The following is a 6,000-nucleotide window of genomic DNA, read 5'->3' as shown; positions in this document are numbered from 1 at the left end:
ATTTATTTATTTGACACAGATAGCATACACACACAAGCAGGAGGAGCAGCAAACAGAGGGAGAGGGAGAAGCAGGCTCCCTGTGGAGCAAGGAGCCCAGGATCATGACCTGAGCCAAAGGCAGACGCTTAACGACTGAGCCACTCCGGTGCCCCAATAGTAGTTTATTTCTGTAATTTGTTGTGATGTACGGCTTAGTTGCCTTTCTCCCTCCATTAGATTTTCTGTTACCTGGAGGTTCGATCTTTGTTGGTGGTCGTGGTTTGTTTTGAACCACTGTATTCCCAGTGCCTGATACAATGCCAGTCTAGGTGCCTCGTTAGCGCAGTAGGTAGCGCGTCAGTCTCATCATGATACAATGCCAGTCGTCTAAATGTTCAATAAATGGGGCACCTGGATGGCTCAGGCCGTTGAGCAGTTGAGCATCTAACTCTTGATTGCAGCTTAGGTCATGAACATCGGGTCTTGAGATCAAGCTCTGTGCTTGGTGGGGCGTCTTCTTGAAGTTCTCTCCCTCTGCCCCTCCCCCCCAAAGTAAAGAAATCTTTAAAAAAAATAAATGCTCAACAAATATTTTTTGGATTTTTTTTTTTTTTAAGGATTTTATTTGTTTGACAGAGACACAGTGAGAGAGGGAACACAAGCAGGGGGAGTGGGAGAAGAAGCAGGCCTCCCAACCATCAGGGAGCCAGATGCGGAGCTTGATCCCAGGATCCCGGGATCATGATCTCAGGCAAAGGGAGACGCCCAATGACTGAGCCACCCAGGCACCCCTCTTTTGAGATTTTTTTAAAGGATTTTATTTATTTATTTGACAGATCACAAGTAGGCAGAGGGGTGGGGGGAAGCAGGCCCCCTGCCCAGCAGAGAGCCTGATGTGGCGCTCGATCCCAGGACCCTGAAACCATGACCTGAGCTGAAGGCAGAGGCCTCAACTCACTGAGCCGCCCAGGGTCCGGAGAATTTTTTTTTCACGGTCATCTCCACACCCAGTGTGGGGTTTAAAATTTAAAACCCCTAGATCAAGAGTCAAATGCTCTACTGACTGACCAGCCAGGTACCCCTCAAAAAATATTTCTTGAACGGGCATACGACAGTAGCAATGATCAGTTGAGTTTTACTATGTGCTTGACACTGTACTAAATATTTCTTTATTGAAACAAAATATACATAACATGAAGTTTATAATTTAAACCATTTTTTTAAATTTATTTATTTGACAGACAGAGATCACAAGTAGGCAGAGAGGCAGGGAGAGAGAGAGGAGGAAGCAGGCTCCCTGCTGAGCAGAGCGCCAGGTGGCCGGGCTCAATCCTAGGACCCTCAGATCATGACCTGAGCCAAAGGCAGAGGCTTTAACCCACTGAGCCACCAAGGAGCCGCTAGACCATTTTTAAGTGTACAATTTAGTGGCATCAAGTACTTGCACAATGTTGTGTGACTATTACAACTATTTCCAAAACTTTTTCATCACTTGAGACAAATTCAGTCATCATTAAGCAATAATTACCCACCCCTCCTCTCCACAGCCCTTGGTAGCTTCTATTGTCTATTCTAGGTACCTCATATATGTGGGATCATATAATACTTATCATTTTGTGTTTGGTTTATTTCACTTAGCATATTTTCAAGGGTTATCCATGTTGTAGCATATATCAGAAGGCCATTCTTTTTAATGACTGAATAATCCATTGTACATATGTACCACACTTTGTTTATCCATTCATTTAAAAAAATTTTTTTTAAGGGTGCCTGGGTGGCTCAGTGGGTTAAGCCGCTGCCTTCGGCTCAGGTCATGATCTCAGGGTCCTGGGATCGAGTCCCGCATCGGGCTCTCTGCTCAGCAGGAAGCCTGCTTCCTCCTCTCTCTCTCTGCCTGCCTCTCTGCCTACTTGTAATCTCTCTCTGTCAAATAAATAAATAAATCTTTAAAAAAAAAAAAAAAATTTTTTTTAAGATTTTATTTATTTATTTGAGAGAGAGCAAGAGAGAAAACGCATACATGAGCAGGCTGGGGGAGGAGAGGAGAGGGAAAGGGAGAAGCAATCTCCCTGCTGAACAGGGAGTTGGATCTTCAGACTCCAAAGGCAAATGTTTAACTGACTGAGCCACCCAGGTGCCCCATTTTATCTATTCATCTGTCAGTGGCACTTGGGTTGCTTCTACTTTTTAGTTATTTTGAGTAATGGGTGTGAATATGAGTGTTCAGATATCTCTTTGATACCCTGCTTTCAGTTCTTTTGGGTATTTACCCAGAAGGAAAATGCTAGATCCTATGGTAATTCTATTTTTAATTTTCTGAGAAACCACCATACTGTGTTCCATAACAGCTGCACCATTTTACATTCCCTCTACCAGTACACAGGATTCCAATCCCCCCCCCAATTTCTTTATATCCTCACCAACACTTATTATTTTCTGGGGGGAGATGTTTTGGTTGTTTGTTTTTAGTAGGTTCCACACTCAGCGTTGAGCTCAACGTGGAGCTTGAACTTGTGACTCTGAGATCAAGAGTCTGATGCTTAACTAACTGACTGAGCCACCCAGGCGCCCCTGTTTTTTTTTGTTTTTAAATTTAATAATAGTCATTCTAATGGGTACAAGGTGAAATCTCCTTGTACATTTTTGTTCCTTGTGGGTTTTGATTTGCTTTTTCTCTGATGACTAATGATGTTGAGCATCTTTTCATGTGTTTATTGGCCATTTGTGTATCTTTGCAGAAACGTGTATTCAAGTCCTTCACCCTTTTTGAATTGGGTTTTGGGCTTTTTTTTTTTTTTTTAAGTTTTTGAGTTATAGGAGTTTTTTATATACTCTGGGATATTATTCACTTATCAGATATATGACTCACAAATATTTTCTCCTGTTCTGTGGATTGTCTTTTCACTCTCTTAATAGTGTCTTTTGATGCACAAAAGTTTTTAATCTTGATGAAGTCCAATTTATCTATTTTTTGCTGTTGTTACATGTGTTTTTGGTACCATAGCAAAGAAATCACTGCCAAATTTGATGTCGTGAAGATTTTCCCATGTTCCCTTTCATCCACAAATTTTACAGTTTGTGTCCTTAAGTTTAGGTCTTTGATCCATTTTGTGTTAAATTTTGTATATGATGCGCAAAAGGGGTCCAGCTTTATTCTTTGCATGTGGATACCCATTTTTTTCTGCACCATTTGTTGAACAGACTGTCCTGTCCCTATTGAATAGTCTTGGCACCCTTGTGAAAATGTCAACTGGCCATATATGTGACATTTATTTCTGAGTTCTGTTTTGTTGGTCTGCATGGCTGTCCTTTATGCTGGTACCACACTAACTGTGTTTTATACATTGCATTTAATCCTCATAATAGTATTTTGAAATAGAGATTCTTTTTTTTTTTTTTTTAAGATTTTATTTATTTAACAGACAGAGATCACAGGTAGGCAGAGAGGCAGGCAGAGAGAGAGGAGGAAGCAGGCTCCCTGCGGAGCAGAGAGCCCGATGTGGGGCTCGATCCCAGGACCCTGGGATCACGACCCGAGCCGAAGGCAAAGGCTTTAACCCACTGAGCCACCCAGGCACCCCTGAAATAGACATTCTTACTCTTATTTTATAATTCAGTAAACAACCTCAGAAAATTTAATTACCTGAAGGAATATAGCTAGTAACTGGGAGACTAAGGATTTAAACCCATCCATTTTCCAAGCATTAGAAATAAAATCAGTTCATAGAAAAACATTTCCCTCTGGGGAATTGAGCCCAGACAGTTAAAGGCACTGAAACAGAATAAACTTAAAACTCTGCAGAGTTGGAATCATTAACCCATTTAGCAGACTTAGAGTGAATGTTCTGTGAGACATTGGTGTTAGGTGCTGTAGATACATACAATGGGTAAGCTGAGGCATGAATAACTTGAGCAACATACTGGAGCTCCCTCAATTTGTTACTCAAAACCAAGCTTTATGGGCGTCTGGGTGGCTCAGTGGGTTAAACCCCTCTGCCTTTGGCTCAGATCATGATCCCTGAGTCCTGGGATCAAGCCCCACATCGGGCTCTCTGCTCTGCAGAGAGCCTGCTTCCTCCTCTCTGTCTCTCTGCCTGCCTCTCTGCCTACTTGTGATCTCTGTCTTTCAAATAAATAAATAAATCTTTAAAACAAACAAACAAACAGACAACACCAAGCTTTATTCCATGATGTCATGGTGCAACATCAGGGAAGATTTTTTTGTACTTGTTTAATCAGGAAAGTATTTTTCGTACTTGTTTAAAACCAGCCTTTTTTTTTTTTTTTAAGATTTTTATTTATTTATTTCAGAGAGAGAGAGACACAGTGAGAGAGGGAATACAAACAGGGGGAATGGGAGAGAGAGAAGCAGGCTTCCCGCCGAGCAGGGAGCCCGATGTGGGGCTCGATCCCAGGACTCTGGGATCATGACCTGAGCCAAAGGCAGACACTTAACGACGGGGCCACCCAGGTGCCCCTAAAACCAGCCTTTAGAAACACAAGTCTTATCTTCCCTGGGAAATTCTAATAACCTCCCTAGAGAATAGCTGCATATTGTGGTGAGCCTATCATCTAAGAAGACATCCTGGAATTTTAGTTTCTGCAGTTTGTAATTGGATATAGCAGAATAGTTTGTTTCCCATATATGAAACTGTACCATAATATTGGATGTATTTTTTCCAGACTTTACTTTGCCCATATACATGCTTTCCAGAAGCAGTGGTTTAAAGGGTCAGTAAGGTGTAGAGCCTCATTCTGAAGAAAGGAAAAAATACAGGCATACTGGTAGAATGAGAAAATCTGTTCTGTCAGGTCTTACTCATTTATCATTTGTTGAGCCTTTACTTTATTTGATACTCTCCTAGGTCCTGGAGATACAAAGACAATGTGACACAAAATGCCTTAAGGTATCTCCATTCCTTAGGTGAAAAACAGTTTATAGCCAGTTCTAAGGCCTGCAGGATCTGCTGCTGAAAAAACTTCATTCTTTAGTTCAACAAATATGAATTTATTTAATTGTGCCAGGTGCTATTATAGGCATTTAGGATATTTCAGTGACAACGAGTCCTCTCTTTAAGGAGGTTACATTCTACCAGAGGGAGTCAAATGATAAGCAATAAAACGTAAACTAGTACTAGTATGGTAGGTGGTGATAAGTACCATGGAAAAAGAAAAAAAGAAACTTGGGACTCTAGACTGCCAGACAGGCTTTAGAATTGAATGGGGTGATCAAGGAAGGCTTTACGTAGGCCATATTTGAATAAAAATCTGAAGGGGATTGAGGGAACAAATCCTATATCTGGGTTAAGACCAATCCAGGCAGAAAGCATCAAGTCCCAAGGCCTTGACGTGAAATTATCCTTGGCATGTTCAAGAAACAAGGGATTGGGATTTTGGAGCTCAATGAGTGAGGGAAAGAGTGGTAGTAGATGAGGTCACATAGGTAATGGCGTGGGGCATTTTGTAGGGCATTTTACTCAGTGAAATGGAATGCCAAGGGATGGTTTTAAGCAGAGGGATAATAATGACCTTTCCGATGTGTTTACATGGTCACTATAATACTTGCCATTCTAGTACTAGATAATTTGCTTATTAGCTTATGTGATGAGACTAACGGAGAGTAGGGGGAAGCAAGAGAGAAAGCAGGAGGCTACTAAAAAAATCCCAGGCATAGAAATGAGAATAGTGAAGGTGGTGAGAAGCAAATGGGTCTGTATATATTTGAAAGTAGGGCCAATGGAACAGGAGTCCAAGAAGATTCTGAGATTATTGGCCTGAATAACTGTAAGAATAGGGTTGCCATTGACGGAGGATGAAGACTATGAGCTGTTCTTTTGTGGGGGTGGACGAGTGGGGGGAGGGTTGGAATCAGGAGCTTAGTTTCATCATGTGAATTTGAAATGTCTGTTACACATTTATGTAGGCAATTAACTATCATTGTATAGAATGTAGCTTTATTGAACTCTATGGGAGGCACTGTTTTAAGTGCATTGCCCTCAGTCATTCTTGTAGTCCTAAG

The sequence above is a fragment of the Mustela putorius genome, unplaced genomic scaffold, assembly GCF_011764305.1.
Source record: "Mustela putorius furo isolate JIRA1106 unplaced genomic scaffold, ASM1176430v1.1 tig00000695_pilon_pilon_pilon, whole genome shotgun sequence".
In the NCBI taxonomy this organism is placed as follows: Eukaryota; Metazoa; Chordata; class Mammalia; order Carnivora; family Mustelidae; genus Mustela; species Mustela putorius.
Note: the sequence above shows the minus strand (reverse complement) of the source record.